The sequence below is a fragment of the Mirounga angustirostris genome, unplaced genomic scaffold (assembly GCF_029215605.1).
Source record: "Mirounga angustirostris isolate CCGP_5_RB_7025 unplaced genomic scaffold, mMirAng1.0.hap1 SCAF_9, whole genome shotgun sequence".
NCBI lineage: Eukaryota > Metazoa > Chordata > Mammalia > Carnivora > Phocidae > Mirounga > Mirounga angustirostris.
Window position 1 is genome coordinate 14554810 of NW_026991717.1, and position 17350 is coordinate 14572159.

Here is a 17350-nt window from a genome sequence, read left to right on the forward strand (position 1 = left end):
ATTTATTCAAATATTTTTTATTCTATCTCTCACCTTCTTCAAGAACTCCAATTATATGCATTTTGGGCCACCTGAAGTTGTCATTCAGCTCACTGACACTTCTCCATTTTTTTAAAAAACTCAAAATTTAGATTCCTTTTTTTAGTATAACTAAGCTATTTGCTGCTTACAGGTTTATTTCTAAGTTGCAAAAAATTATTTCCCCCACCCACATCTTTTGTAATTACTGTATTCCCCCATTCAATCTTGGCTGCCACACTTAGACAGAAAGCTCCAGGATACTTTTCTCTTGTATCTGTAGTGAAAACCTTATCAGAATACAATAACTGCTCCATGTCTGTCAGATAGATGCATTTTTTCTTTATTTTTAAAATTCTTAATAAATAAATAAGTAAATAAATAAATAAATAAATTTATTAAATTAAATTCTTTTTTTCTTTGTGTGTTTAATTTTGGGATGTTCCTATTACTTTGTATTAAAATTCACTTATCATTTCCTCTGCAATGTCTACTGTGCTCTTAATTCCACTGCTGGGAGTGTTTGTCATACATTCGTACGTTGAAACCCTAACCCCCAAAGTGATATATTCGGAGGTGGGAACTTTAGGAGGTTATTAGGTTTAGATGAGGGTGGTCTCTCACAATGAGATTAGTGCCCTCATAAGAAGGGACCAGACAGCCTCTTTCTCTCTCCACTATAAGAAGATCGATGTCTGCAAACCAGGAAGAGGGTGCTCATCAGACACTGAAACTTTTGGCACCTTCATCTCAGACTTCCCAGCTTCCCGAACAGTGAGAAATAAATGTGGTTGTTTATGCCATCCAATCTACGGTTATTTGTTATAGCAGCTCAAGCTGACTAAGACACGCATCCACTGTGCATTTTATCTCAGAGATTGTGGAATTTTTCTTTAAAATTCAGATCTGGATCTTTTTTTTTTTTTAATATTTCCATGTTAATACTTACCATTGGGAGATATAAAATACAGTATAATTGTTTCAATGTTTATTATGTTTAACGTTTTAATGTTTAATGAAAATTCTAAAATCTGTATCTGTTCGGTATTGGTTTAATTGATTGCTTTTTCTCATGATGATGGTTCCTGTTTCCAGCTTGCTTGCATTCCTAGTAATCTTTGATTAGGTACCAGACATTGTAAATTTTATCTTGTTGAGTGTCAAGTAATTTTGTATTCCAGTAAATATTCTTGTATTCTGTTGAGTTACCTGAAAACAGTTTGATATTTTTCTGTCTTGCTTTTAATATTTGTCAGGCAAGGTCAGAGCAGTATCTAGGGCCAATTATTCCCTAGTGCTAAGGTAAGACTCTTCTTACTACCCAGTAATTTCTGAATTGTGAAGTTTTCCAGCTTGGCAATAGGGAGCAAACACTATTTTCAACCCTGTGTGATGCTGGATACTGTCCCTGCTAATCTTTTCAAGTGGTTCTCTCCCTAGCTTGGGGTATATTCATCACACACATGTGCTGCTCAGTATTCTGCTGACTGCTCAAGGGGAGCCCTTTGCAGATCTCTGGAATTCTCACTTTGTTCAGCTCTCCACTTCATGGTTCCTATCCTGTGACTTCTCACCAAATGAGCCTCTCCAAGACCTTCATCTCTCTCTCCTCAGCTTGGGAAGATGGCCCATGGTCTGTCTGGCATCCCTCCTCTCTTCCACAGCACTGGAATTCCCTCAAGGCAATGAGCTGAGGAAGTCATAAGACTCATCATGTTGGTTTCCTATCTCTTAGGCATTACCGTTTTCTTGTCTGATATTCAATATCATGGAAACCACTGTTTTGTCTGTTTTGTCTGGATTTTTTGGTTGTTTTAGACAAGAGAGCAAATCTGTTTTCTGTTACTGCCTCTTAGTTAAAAACAGAAGTCCTTGCTTGCCTTCTCTCTAGCATAACTTGTAATAATGTTTCTATTTAAACACTATTACCCTGTTACCTCTCCTTTTCTCTGGCTTTAGTTATATCACCACTCTCTTTTATGGAATTTCATCAAATAAAATGTCCTGTCTTTAATTTCCATGTGTTTGAACCCATTTACTTCTTTCGTTCTTTGTCATTTGTCTCTTTAGCTTCCAGAGTAAAATACTCCCTTGCCTTAGTTCTACTCCTCTACTTTTCTCATTACTTACCCAGCTTGCAGGTTAGTATATTGATTTAAGCAACCCTCTCTTCCTTTATTCCCTATGTGCAGGCACAAACAAAGAAGAACATGTATGTGCTTGTTATAAAGTTTTGTGATCAACCATAAATATTTATTGATTCTACCATAGGCATCGCATTAGCTGAGAGAATGGCTAACATACAGATAGCGTCTCCCAGGAATTTAGGGTCACATGACAATACTTCATGTTTCTTCATATTTCTGGCACAACGTTAATTTTTAGTCACTAATGTAGTACTTTTATATACACATAAAATTGTAATTTAGTATAGCAAATAAATATGGCATTGTAGTATAGATGTGTGAAGTGGGAAAGTTCCTTTTAAAATCAAAGATTGCTGAAATTAAATGAGCTAACTTACGAATAACTAAAAGATTAATCAAATAAATGATAGCATATCCATAAGTGGAATGTTTTAGAGATTTACAATAATGTTACAGAAAAAAAATATTTAACGACATGGAATAGTGCTCATGAAGTTAAGTGAAAAATTCAGTTAAATTGCTTACATGATATGATCAATATATATTGATATGCCATTATCATAGGAAATGCTGGAAGAAATGCCATATGTCAAAATTTTAATGTTGGTTAATAGATAGTCAATTTACAGAAGATTGTCATTTCTTTTATTCTCACATGTGTTTTCTCAATTTTAGCAAATGTAATACATTATTTTTGTTATTACCTTTTTGGTAGAAAAAAACATTGAAATTTTTTTTATTTAAAATTTTAGCACCAGGTGTGGCACAAAGTAAGCATTGAATGATTTTAGGTTTGTTTGTTTGTTTTAATCTGTTTCGTACCCTCCTCCCTTCCACTGTATAAGTTGTTATTTTATTACATGTTGCCTTTATTTTTAAGTGTTGTCAATGTATACATCTTGAATAGAGAATAAGATTATAAAGCACCTGAGTACAAGATCATAGTCTTTCTACTATTCTTAACTTCAATTAGTGTAATGCTAGAGTGGCTGGGATTGACAATGAATTCAATATGTATTTATTGATTATTTGAGATATGTTTTTCTTATTTTGTGTTTTTTTTTTTTTTTTACATTAGGTGTTAAGAATTGAACAAGAAACTGATTTTCTTGAATATTTTATAAACTTTAGAGTGATGGGAAAATTTATATCTCGCCTTTAACTTAACCACAATTCAGAAAGTTGTAAGAACCTCTCAACTGGGAGTAAAGTACTTTTGATTATACATGATTATTTATTTATTTTTCTTCCTTTTTCACACAAGGCTTTGGATTGGTCTTTGAAGTCATTCCAGGGATAAGGCTCTTTCTAATCTATTGACACAATTCAATTTCTGCCTGCCATAATCCAGATGAAGGAAGAGAAAACACACGAGGAACTTGCCACTTCATGAAATAATTTTATTTTGCAGCCTAAAATCGTTACTAACCTCTGCAACACTTAATTAATTGAAATGACTCCAGCCATGGGATACTGTGGCGAAGAGTTTCCTAGTAGTTATATATGATTCAACCTGAAATTCAGTTAAAACTGAAGGATACTTAAACACACATCAATGAATGAAAAATGAAGGCCCTGTTAAATTTAATCAATCATTTGCCTCTTTTTTTCTTCTTCTCCTCTATCTTGTTTTTCCTTTGGGATTTAATACATTAATTTTTTTTTTTTCCTAAACAAACATTCAAAACACTTTTAGTTAGTAGACATGTAGAAAGGACCAAAAGTAGATGATTGTTACATCTTTTTAAAATTGTTAAAAATACCAAAGTATATGTCTAATTCATTTAATCAAAATGTTCTCAATGTGATGGGGCACGTGGGTAGTTCAGTCAGTTAAGTGGTTGCCTTTGGCTCAGGTCATGATCCCAGAGCCCTGGGATCGAGCCCCACATCGGGCTCCCTGCTCGGTGGGGAGCCTGCTTCTCCCTCTCCCTCTGCCTGCCTCTCTGCCTACTTGTGCTCTCTCTCTATCTCTCTGTCAAATAAATAAATAAAATCTTAAAAAAAAAATGTTCTCAATGTGGATCAACACCAAAGTAGTCTGATAAATACGGAGATTGAAAAGGGTAACCATATCACTGACATCAAATTCTTGCTTAAACAGCTTTTCCCACTAAAGGATAAACCCATTTACTACATGTTTATGTGTAGCTCATCAAGACCTCTAGACCTGAGACCAAGTTGAGTGCACCAACAATTAACAAAATAATCTTAGCCTTCAAAAGCTTAGGATAGCACTTGAAAACAAGTTACCAATATTTAAAGATGGAACCACTGGTATTTTGACATTTCCTTAATAACATCTCTTTTCTCTTCCTCTGATTATTTTATTCCCACATCCACACCTGCAGTTGAGGGTTCTATTAACTTATGCAATAGCTTCCATCTCCTTTCTCATCTAGGACTCATACTGATTTCCACCTGATTAGTCCTTCTCAAACACTCCTCACATCACCCTCAATAAATATTTATTGCTTTGGGATAGTCTGAAGAATGCAGCCATCTATTTAAGGCCTTCTCTCATCTCCCCCAATCTTTAATTTATACCCAACACTTCTTGTTCCAATCAATGTGGTCAACTGCTTCCTCAAAAGGCTTTGCACAAATATTTCTCAAGTGCTTGAAATCAGCTGGAGGCCATGCTGGGTCCTGGGATTGTAGACTTAAATACAAGAAAAGAAAGGAAAAGAAAAGAAAAGAAAAGAAAAGAAAAGAAAAGAAAAGAAAAGAAAAGAAAAGAAAAGAAAAGAAAAGAAAAGAAAAAAGAAAGAAAGAAAGAAAGAAAGAAAGAAAGAAAAAAAGAAAGAAAAAAGAAAAAAAGAAAGAAAGAAAGAAAAAGAAAGAAAGAAAGAAAGAAAGAAAGAAAGAAAGAAAGAAAGAAAGAAAGAAAGATGAAGAAGAAGAAAAAGAAGTAGGAGAAGAAGAAGTTGTCCCTTGCTACTTCCAAGGAACTAGAAGGAAAGAGACCAGGAAGTACAACAGTGGATCATGTTCAGCACAAGGTGATGAAGTTCTCTGGGTGGTATATGTGCAACCTGCTGTATTACTACAAGAAAAGGACAAAGAAGTAAAAATTTGCAATGACAGCATAAATAAAATCTGATAAGATTTCATCATTATAACCAAAGCAGTTATAACAAGTACATGAAAATGGGTGAAGACTCTGAGATCTGAAGGCAGGTGTGACTCTTCAAGCCTGGAGATGTCATAGCTTGCAAACTCATAAACATGAGTCACATCTTCTTTGTTTTCTCTTCTCAATTTCAGTATTTCGTTGAATCTAGAGGGTGAGTTGGGGTCATGTCATTCCCATGGATCCCCCTTCCCACCCATAGAAACTCTAGAAGAGTGGTATAGCTTTGAAATTAACCAAGGAAAAGAAATGGACAAAAAGCAATGGAAAAAAAAAAAAAAACACAGTGGAACAAATTACAATGAAACTCCACCTTCGTGAGTTTAATTAGAAAAGGGACTCCTTACAACTGTCATTCACACTTCTTGGTTTTTCTTTTTCCACTCTGATCTCAAAGGAGTACACCAAATGGGCAAAGCCTTATGACCCTTTTTTTTTTTTTTTCACATGAGGAAATCAAGAAATTTTGACATGGATGAAGCCACCCAACTTTAGACATGAATATCCAAACAGGCTTCACACTCCAATCTTCCTGCAAAGAACCTAGTATTTTTCTGTCACCCACAACAATGATAAGAGAGACTTGACGGGATAGCATCAGCTATAGAGTTCCAAGATTTCATCGTCATATTTTCATTCGCATTAAGTTCCACCCATATTTGAGATGCAAAATAAAAGGCAAGTGGGATTTAGCATCGAAATGTATATAACACTTAAATACAAATTTATTTAGTGTGATCTTGATTTGAGACACAAATTCTGTTGCCTGGAAAGACGATCTGAATGTAAAGATTGATCGCCTCAATGGATTTTAAGACTGGCCATGTATTTATTTCTATCTGTACGTATTTAACAAGCATCAGTGAAAAGCACAACCTTGTTCCATGTTATTCATTCTCTAATGGGTAGTTGTATTAATCCAACAGAACGGAATCTGAAGCCAAGAGCAGCACTTGCTTTTCAGCAACATTTGTCCTGGACGAATGGCGTCAAAGAAAGTCACACGTTGTGGACAGCGTAAGGACATGCAGTGGGTGAGCTGCTCAGAGGAAGGAAGCCAGGAGGGAACTGGCAGGGCAAAGCAGCAAAGAGCTTCTAAAAGAGATCACAGTGCTCTGTTTCCTTTTTCCTTTAAATCAGACAATATTCACAGATTATACAAAGTAATGAGCAAATATAATAAAGAGCTAATCAATACATTTCAACTGTTCTGATACCAGGGTTATTTTGAATGGTCTAAGTAATTTTTTTAATTGTAAAAGTCATATGACAGCATTATGGAAACTTTGAGAAACCAAGAAAAATTTATTTTGATTGCACTATTAACCCCCTAAAACAGTCATTATTTGTTTGTGTTTATCATCTGAAATACCTTTATCATAGGCTTATATTTTTTATAATTGTAATCACAGTGTCTATACAACTTCATGTGGTGCTTTTTCACATTTAATTATGGAAGTACTTCTCCAAGATGCCAAACTGTTTTCCTATTTAATATTTAGAGGCTGCATGATATTCACCTTACTCATCCTATCATATTGGATTTAGCACTGCAGGCTTCAGTTTTTGTTTTTATTACTTTTTTTTTTTTGCTTTGACAAAATAACACTGCTCTGTTGTAAACACAGGTTATATATGAACTCATGGGTATTTCCTCAGGTTAGGCTCTCAGAAAGATATGTTTTCTTCCAAAGGGTCTGAATATTTTACAAACACCTTTAATGTTTATTGCCAAAATGATACCTGGAAAGAGTTGTTGGTTAAGAATGTATTTATATGTATGTGTTGTTTATTTATAGTACAGATGTATTACAGTAAAACCCAGAAGAAATTGAAACGAAAATCATTATCAGGGGCGCCTGGGTGGCTCAGTCATTAAGCGTCTGCCTTCAGCTCAGGTCAAGATCCCAGGGTCCTGCGATCGAGCCCCGCATCGGGCTCCCTGCTCAGCGGGAAGCCTGCTTCTCCCTCTCCCACTCTCCCTGCTTGTGTTTCCTCTCTCGCTGTGTCTCACTCTGTCAAATAAATAAATAAAATCTTAAAAAAAAAAGAATAGAAAGTCATTATCAAAACTAAAATACAGTAAGTAGCAAAGATAGAGAAGAAAAGAACCATATATGCAATAAAACTAAACAAAGTTGCTTTAGCAGGAAGCAAAGAAATTATCAAAGACTATTGAGATTATATCAAAAGGACCCAAATATGGGACAATTTGAGCATTAGGAAAAGTTGGTTTTCATGACCTTTCTTGGACCAGCATTCAATCCAGGGTAACTCATTCTATCTCTTTATCATATCTTCTTTTAATCTCTGACACTTTTGAGGAGCCCTGACCAGTAATTGCATGACTTATACTTAAAAGAAAAAAAAAAAAAATTAAAAAGTCTTTTGAGAATTTAGAATTTAGTGCATAAAAGTCACTTTCAAATTTGATATGTAGGGCCAGGCAATAGCTATCTTGAGGAGACAATAGCTTTTTATGGCTCTGAGGTAAACACCATCAATTGCCTATGTTCAACGGTCTCTCCTTGGTAATCTAATTTACATATGACTTTATAATGTGGCATTTTCTAATAAAGAGCTGTGCTTGATCGTTTGATGTCAACATGTCTTCGACTAAGGAACCCAAATTGCTCTGGACTTGTTTTAATGACATTGAAGACATGTTGGGAGACCTTGCCAAACCCTCTCCCATGTGCTGTCCTAGTTTATCCACCAGCATTCCAGAGTGATTCTGAGGATGGTAGGACCAACAGGGCTGGCGTGATGGAGTGTGTGGTTCAGAAACTTGGTTGTTCATCAGAATCAGCTAGAGGTCTTATTAAAACACAGACTGTTGGACTCCATGCCCAGAGTTCAGGATTTCCGTGGTGACCTAGAGTCCATTGAGGAGAACATAGTTCTCTGAAAAGATGAGGCTAATCATCTATATATACTTATGCAAAGTTTCCCATATAAGAATATGCATTTCTCACAAGCTCCCAGGGGGATGCTGATGCTATGCTATCAGTCCAGGGACCACACTCTGAGAACCAACAATGGGGTGGTACAAATAGCCTCTAAGCCAAAGAAAATTGAGTTTCAAACTGAGACTCCACCACTTATAGTGGACAGGATCTGAGCTTCGAATTTCCATGCATAAAAGAAAATTCTAGCAGAGACATTGTTGAGAGTATTATGACATCAGAGGAACAAAGTTTCTAGATTTCATGGATCTCCAACCAATACTCTTGCCTGCCTGTTGACTTTGCAGCCAATCTGGGGCTACAGTAGGAATACCCTGCTGAATTTAATCCAAAATCTGAATATTTAGCATGACCTCGGCCTATAATCTGAGTTTGATTTGGTTTTCCAAAGCAAAGCAAAACAAAACAAAATAAAACCTCCACAAATCAAATCAGCTTTCCACCCATGTCAACCTCCTGGGCCCTCTTACCTCAGCTTGCTTGAGGGCCTCGCCTCCCGATACCCAGACCAAGTTCATGTCCCCAGAGGTTCCTGAGAGCCCCTGATCCCCCAAAGATGCAGAGACACAAGCTCAAGCTCCTGGATCCACCCACGGGGACACTTGCAAGTCTCCTAATTGAGCATAGGCAGCTGACATTTGACCAGTTGTATTGCAATGAAGGGTAAGTGGTGGTCCCTCCCCATAACATTTGATCTTTAACCAATTAGAATGAAACTGCCCTCCTGCCTACATGCCTTTTATGTCTTTCCATTCACCTTAGAGTTTTATCAGTGACGCCTTTGGGTTTTTTTTTTTTTTAAGTTTTAAGTTTTTTTAAGGTTGTTGAACTATCCATTAAGCTCAAACAATAACATGTTCACAATAACATAACATCCTTCTCCACTCTCAAAAACCTTCTCCATGCCCACCTGTTCTCCAAAGCACTCCCCCTTGTAGTAATCACCTAACGCTCTGTCTATGATGACCCTGCATCCGTCTCTATTGTTTTGGCCTGTGCAGTTCTATATCATGTCTTTCATCTGGAAGCTCCCTGTTGAGAGCTTTTGTTCTTTGGGCACATTACAATACTCCTTACGTAGTTCAGGGCACATTGGTGCTGTGGATACTAGCAGTGATCTTAATAAGGACCAACAGTAAATAACAAATGTGACAATAGATACAATATCATATGACAACTCAGATCACAGAATCAGCCCTGCAACCCGGGTCCTTCGGGACTGGTCCAAAGCACTTTGTGAGAAATGGCAGTAGTGGGCTCTCTGCAAGCTTTTAATCGGGCCTGCACTAGGGGTCCCTGACCTAGTCTGTGATATGGCAGAAATGCTTGGTTCTGCAGAAGACAAATGCAAGGCCATACTCCGTGTTAGGCAACACTCTGGGCTGGGTGCTATAAATAATAATAAAGATAAATAATAAAAAAAGTGAAATGTTTTAAATGAAAGGTGATGCACTGTGAACTTAACACACTGGCCCTTTAGCCTTTCTGTTAACAAGGTAATCTGATTGCCATTGATTTTTTTCACCTCTGTTACTAAGAAGGTGATGAAATGCTGTCCACACAGATGTATTGAATCAGATACCAAACAAAGAGCAACATAAAGAACAATTATCAGCAACCTTGCTTTCAGCCTGCTGATTATGACATTACTAGAAGACAAGGTCTGGGTGACTTAAAAAATAAAGCAGGGGGAAGGATGTGTAGATAAAAGGAATGAATGCAGGTAAGTTTCTTCTGAATAGACACACGTTCATTTCAGAAGAATTTCACAAGGAGCTTTGTCTCTGCTCCACAGCTTTAAAAGGGGCCATTTCTACTTCTGCAGTTTACTGATAGGCATTCCAGTGTGATCTAATTAACTACTTTTATTATGCCACAGAGAAAATAGCACGGTAGAGATGAGTCACTAATGCACATGTTTTTGCTATATAGATTCTGGCTGGGTATTGCGCAGAAAGAATCATTTATTGGCCCATTGGGGTTCTCTAAGTAGCCCCCAAGAGGGAAGTAAGACCCTAAAATATTCTGAGAGAAAGGCCACACTTGTGACCTGTCAATGAACCCCAGAGATGTTTTGTGATGAGTGATTAGGACACCTTGCTTGAAATGTATGACCAGGGTAGAATTCGTGTATGAAAGCTGACTTCACGGCCTATGCTGAAATAATTTCCTCATCTCAAGTATCTCCAGGTTTCGTTTTTTATTTCATTTTCGTTAGCCCAGTTGCAAAAGTCCATGGTAAAGATATGTATGTCTCAGCAATTTTCATACATTTGACTATATGCTTTTGCCTAAATGAGGTGCCTCCCTTATCTTATTATCTTTGATGACGTGTGTTTCTATGGCAATATCTCATCATGGCATTTTCTCAAGGGCCGTGCTCCAATTCTTCTGCCCTGACCAACTCTGGCACCCATCACTAATTGACTGTGAAGGTGGAAAATGCAGTGGTCTAAAGAGATCGCTTTTTGGAAACTTCAGTACAGTTTGGGAAAGGTAGTCAACTGAAGCAAAAACAGCTCGATTAGTGTGATCAGGCCATATGGTGGTTCTAAAACAATATAGAAAAACTTGTAAAGGAAACAACCAGTCACCACAATTGACCACCATAATTTCAATGCAGGGATGGAATGCGTCAATGAAAATAGCAGAATTAGAATCGTTGGCCCTGATGCATCGCATCATTCTCTTCAGCCTCCACCAGGCAAGAGTCTGGTAGAAATCAGGCTTAACAATAGGGGGAAATAGAGAAAGAGGTGTAAAAAGTCAGAAGGTAAGCTCTAAATAGGGTGGACAGTAAACCAGGAGGAAAACTGGAGAAATTACAAAACACAGCTATTTTGAAAGTCAGGGTAAAAGCAGAAAACACTTCTTATATTTGATGTTTTGTGTGTGACACATTGTCCTTACACGAATTATATTCAGTTGGCAGATATTACTGGCCATGGTGGGGCAGCAGGGTAGAAGGGGAAGTCATTTGGGAGAGCAATGGCAGAGAACTTGAGCATGCCTCAGAAGGTTTGTCATAGGGATTGCTGGACCCCCCTCCCAGAGATCCAGATTTGCATTTCTTGCATGTTCTCACGTGTGACCTGTGCTGCTGATTATAGAAATATCTTCAGGTATTTGTGAGCTTTAAGGCTTTTGTCAGGGGAGATGTCTTTGACGGCTACTCATCTGGTAGAAGGCCAAACAGCCAAGGTTTGGTTTAAAATATTAAGTGGTTATGGCTTTCTAGCTTGTGAATTTGGATAAATGACTAATGCTAAATCTCAAAATGCAAAATAATTCTACTTTCTCGACAGATTAAATAAGATGTATTAAGCAGTATAACCCTGAATCGAACAAATATATGAGATATGCGTCCCTTACTCTTCTTTCTTTGAAGTACAGATGTCTAGCTCTTGGGGAGGAAACAGGGTCCAGTGGAGAGAATGGATACTAGTGGACTCTGTCACAATACAGAAGATAATGACTCATCTCAGAAGTGTTAATAAAAATTGTTTCATGGGCTAGAGCTTCCCCTGAGATATTGTGGATGGCCAGTGGGATTCAGAAGGGCAAGGAACCTCAGTAAGTATTAGTAAGCTAGCTATAGTTGGAATTAATTGTTGTATTTTACATAAAAGTTATTGCACTAATGGCATTAATGGTGACAAATATACTTTTATTGCTCAAGGGGCATTTTAACCCATCTTGGATGTTTAAGGGCCACATAATTTTAAAACGAACAGTTTACAAACCTCAAATAAACATGGTAGGGCAGAGGCAGAGAAAAGACACTCTCACACAAGATTGTTTGGAATATAAGTTGACTCAACTAATAGGGGATTGTATATCAAATATCTTACAAATTTCACACATCATGACTCAGAAATTTCAGCTTGGGAAACGTACCATAAGGAAAATCATAATGATAGAAGAAAAAGATTATGTGTGAAGATAAAAATTAAAGCATTATTTGTATTATAAAAAAAAAAAAAAGGAAAGCAGAATAAAAGGGAAATGATAAATCTAATTACAATCCATGTTAAATGAGAAAAAAATGCAAAATATATTTGGAATAAGATCACAGCTGTGAAGAAGGATATATATATTTTTTTCTTGCCCATATCTATAAATATGACCTTGAATCAGTGGTTCCCAACCAGGGATGATTTTGCTGTGCAGGGGACATTTGGCCCTCTAGGGCCAATATATAGGAATACTTTTATCGTCACAGTTGGGGAAAGAATGATACTGGCCTCTAGTGAGCTAGAGATGCTGTTAAACATCCTATCATGTGCAGGACATCCCCCACAACCAAGACTTTTAACTCAAAATGTCAATATGGCTGAGGTTGAGAAACGGCCTCAAACAAATTTCATGACTTCTCTAAATGTGTTTGCTAAAATCTAAAAATCAAAAACAATAATTCTGGGGTGCCTGGGTGGCTCAGTCAGTTGAGCACCCACTCTTGGTTTCGGCTCAGGTCATGATCTCATGGGTCCTGAGATTGATTGAGCCCTGCATCAGGCCCTGCGCTCAGTGCTGAGTCTGCCTGAGATTCTCTCCCTCTGCCCCTCACCTTGCTCATGCTCTCTCTCTCTCTCTTTAAAATAAAATTAATAAAACCTTGGGCACCTGGGTGGCTCAGTCGTTGGGCATCTGCCTTCGGCTCAGGTCATGATCCCAGGGTCCTGGGATCGAGTCCCACATCGGGCTCCCTCCTCGGCGGGAAGCCTGCTCTCCCTCTCCCACTCCTGCTGCTTGTGTTCCTGCTCTCGCTATCTCTGTCTCTGTCAAATAAATAAACAAAATCTTTAACCAACTGAGCCACCCAGGCGCCCAATAAACAAAATCTTTAAAAAATAATAATAAAACCTTAAAAAAAAATAATACCTACTGAATTAGATTGTTTGAAGGAATTAAATGAAATAATCTCTGAATAAAATTTGGTCTGGCTTTAAGTCAATTCCCAGTGAAATTTCATATGATTTATCTATCACGATTCCAACATTTTTTTAGAAACATAAAGAAATGGTAGCAAGTAAATGACTTTTATCTTTCCTTCAACTTTTCAATTTTTTTCCAAACTTTCTCCCATAAGCATAGTTATACTAAAAAGAGATATTTAAAATTTTGTTTTTATTTTTCTCTCTTTTTTTTTTTTTTTTTTTAGAGAAAGCGTGAGAGTGCACATGCATGAGAGGTGGGGAGGGGCAGAGGGAGAGGGAGAGAGAAAATCTTAAGCAGGCTCCTAACCCAGGATGGAGCCTGAGGTAGGGCTTGAGCTCATGACTCTAACTGAGATCATGACATGAGCCAAAATCAAGAGTTGGACACCTAACTGCCTGAGCCATCTAGGTGCCCCTTAAAATATTGTTTTTAAAAGAAGACTTTGTTGTGAAGTTAATAACCATAGGTATGTTTTTTTCTTACTATTCAGGAAGTGGGAAATTTGAGTTGTATGGTAGGGCCAACTTAGCAAGTATCTTTTTCATTTTGACAATCATCCAACTGTTACAATATAGCCAGTGAAGTTTGCCAGCAACATGTATCAATGAAAATGATTTATTTTCAAGTTAAACTTTGAGATAATGAAGATTCTGAGCATGCCAAAGAGACACTTTTAGGCACCACTTATGCAAAAGAATTCCTGTTACAAGAACAGTGATTGGTTAATGGTTCAAATAATAATAATAATAATAATAATAATAATAATAATAATGCCACTTTATTGAGGATTTGCAATGTTCTTGCAGGCTGACCTGGAAGAAAGGGTTAGTACTTATTTTTGAGGAGAGACAAGTGTATATATATATATACTATATATATAGAGAGAGAGAGAGGAAAAGTCTTTCCATATTCTTGAATCTAATGCTACAGAGTCTAATTATTATTAAGAACAGAATTGTGTGGACACCTGGGTAGCTTAGTTGGTTAAGCATCTGACTCCTGATTTCAGCTTGGGTCTTGATCTCAGGGTTGTGAGATTGAGCCCTGAATCACACTCCGTGCTGGGTGTGGAGCCTGCTTAAGATTCTCTCTCTCCCTCTCCCTTTGACTTTGACCCCCTTTCATAAAAAAAAAAAAAAAAGAAAAAAAGAAAAGAAAGAAAGAATGAAATTGTGGGAGGTAAATTTTTCCTCCACCCTTCTGAGTTCTTCACTGAGACCCCTATAATAAAAAACAGATTAACAAGAGAAAAATGAGCCGAAGTTGAGTAGCATGTATATCTCAATTATATCATGGAGATATCCAGAAAAAATGAGTAACTCAAAAAAGTGACTTTAAATGCAGGATTAAAATACCATCTTGTAGGGAAAGGGGACAGGGGAGGTTGGCCTCTTAGGGGAGAGTAAGGATTTTTGGGAAAGGTGATTTTTAGGAAAGATGAAGGGGCCTTAGAAGAATAGATGTGGGTATGATATTTATGACAAAGTTTCTCTGAGTGTGGTGTTGACATCCAGTTGCCTCTCTTGTGATAAGAATCAATCTTTCCTGATTGATGAAACTCCCAGGGAGGGGACTTATTACCATTAGATTCTTCTGGGAGGATTTATCTTTAGGCACATAAGGGGAGGTTAGAGAAAGCCTCTCCCTGAATTTGCTGGTTTTCAAGCGCCTTACAGCTCAAAATAATCAATATAACAAAATGGCACATTTTGGGGTGACATAGTCTTCTACCCTTTAGATTCTTGACATAATCCTATTTGTCCAATTTGTGATGACCCTAAGAAGTCTCAAGCCATGGCAACAGCACTGTGAGGTCGGTCGGTGGTGACTATAGTTAGGAATTCGGGCTCTGGATGAGAACAGCTGGTCAAGTCAATTCCAACCCTAGAAAGTAGGTAGGTGGAGTGATAGAAGGATCTGGGGATGATTTCAAGGAAAGAATTTCCCAAATTATAAACACGTAGGCCCGAGATCCTGGGAGGGAAGCTGTGTGGAACTGGGAAGTGTCCTGTAGATCAGGCTGCGGGCTTGCTCTCCCCAACCTCTTTGCATGGACCTGAAGAATCCATTCAAAGGAAAATCCACTACAAGAGCAGGACCGTTGACAGAGCTTCTCACATAGGTATATTATGCCTATGTGTATTTCCACATTAGCTTTGTCCATCTTAGTTATGGAGGAAGTAGGGAGAAATATTTGAAAAAAAATTTTTTTCATAGTGTTTAAAGGGAACACAAAATGCAAATAACACAAAGCTAAAGGAAATTTTGTTTGCACAATTTTCACATCACTTTCACCAAGCTAACCACCCTGTGATTTTGGACAGGGTTACAGCAAGTACTTGAACTTCTGGGTGCCGATCCAATTCCAACCCTCAGCCTTATGGATGCCCCGTACTAAATATTAGTGTTAGAAACTGCCTTGTCTCAGGATGGCCTTTGATAGGGGAGCTCGGGAAAAATGCAGGTCTACACTGGGAAAGGCTTTTTATTATTATTTTTTTTAAGCAAATAAAACCCCAGAATGGATTTTCTTTCCAAGATGTGTTTTTGTTTTACCACAATGACCTTTCTAAGAAAAGATGAAGCCAGCCTCAGGTAAAAAGAAATGGCCACATTTCATCTACGGTTACCCTCTGTGACCCTTGAACTTGGTTTTTCTATCTGCACCTCTTTTCATGCACCATTTCTCCTGGTGTCTGATAAGGGACACTTGGTGCTTGAGTGAGGCCAGATTGGAACTTTGACTTTTATAAAATAGCCAGTAAACAAATTCTGTCCCATTTTAATTGGTGATATCATTCACCCCATTTTTTTTTAATACCACAAAGCATTGATAAACTGGCAGAACTGATAAAAGGCAGAGTGAAGGACAGTAAAATGGCGTCATGAAATCGGGCCCCATTACCAGTCGGACATCCTCAGCTATCATGCATGATAGTATAGAACTATTTGTATGTAATGTATAGATAGATAAATACACATAACTACCCACTTTTGCGTGTTTACACACACAAGCAATATCGTCTCATCTTTTTTTTTTTTTTTTCTCCTTCCCTATCTCTAACACAAAAGTCAAGAGGTTTAGGAGCACGCACAAAAAAAGAGATTTCTAAGAGAGCAGGCGATTGGGCTGGGGTCATTCGAAAGGGTAATTATTGTTAAATGTCAGGTTAACTCTGAAGGCCTCAGCTCATCCAACTGAGAGCAGATTAGCCCAGATGGAGACATTTTCAACACGGTGCTGTCTGGCCAATCAGAGACAGCTGGGATTAGCCAAATACCTTCTCTCATCTGCTTGCTCACAGAAAGGTCAGTTTCTGCTCATTGCTTCTCTTTTAAGAGGTGCTTTTTTTTATTTATGGCAGCCGTGTGCAGGAAATCAGGTCCCTTTTATCAGTGAATTAAATATTCAACATCTAAAACCCACTTTTTGAGAGTCAACTTCATTCACTTTCAAGACCACTTTTATCTTTTTTTAAGTGCAGAAGATATACCGGGTGCATGTACGCAGTGCATATTTCACCCACGGCCCTCCCGCTAAGCTGGAGGTCTGCCTGTCATGTTTTGCATATTTTTGAAAGCTTACTTGTTTCATTTCATGCATTTTCTTCTTGAAGGGCGCCGGTTTATGTTTCCTCTCATTTTCTTCATAAAAAGAAGAGGGGAAAATGAAACTAACCCTGGAGTGCTCTAAAAGATAATCTGTTTTTATGTACAACCTTTTCTCCCCCTAAGCAATGTAAACGAGTACATGCATAAAAATCAGTGACAAAATGAACAGTAAGGAAAACAAAGATCATGGATTTGTGATTCCTCAAACTGTGTGTGTATGTACATATTTATGTGTGTAAATACACACACACATACACACACATTCTGTAAATTATCTGTGGGGGGGGCAGATCTATATTTGCTAACTGTATTATTTAATATATTAATATGTGAATATGTGTGTATTCTTAGGAGAAATATGTGGTAACACTTCTATATGCCTCTTATAATGTAGTTATTTTCCCCTTTTTAGGATGCAATCAATGTGAGGCGCTAGAACACTCATCTTCTGAAGAATTTGCTATAAAAGCTGAATGAGGACATCGTAAGGAAACCCTTTGCCTTCTTGCTAATATGAACCTGTTTTCATTATGCTC

General features: G+C 37.5%; 1 non-coding gene across 1 annotated transcript; it reads right to left on the reverse strand.

The window, feature by feature from the left end:
- Nucleotides 1-224: 224 nt before the first annotated feature.
- LOC123862751 (small nucleolar RNA SNORA31) lies at nucleotides 225-354 on the reverse strand. Its single transcript, XR_006795421.1, has one exon. It is a non-coding gene; the product is annotated as a small nucleolar RNA SNORA31 (small nucleolar RNA).
- Nucleotides 355-17350: the final 16996 nt, after the last annotated feature.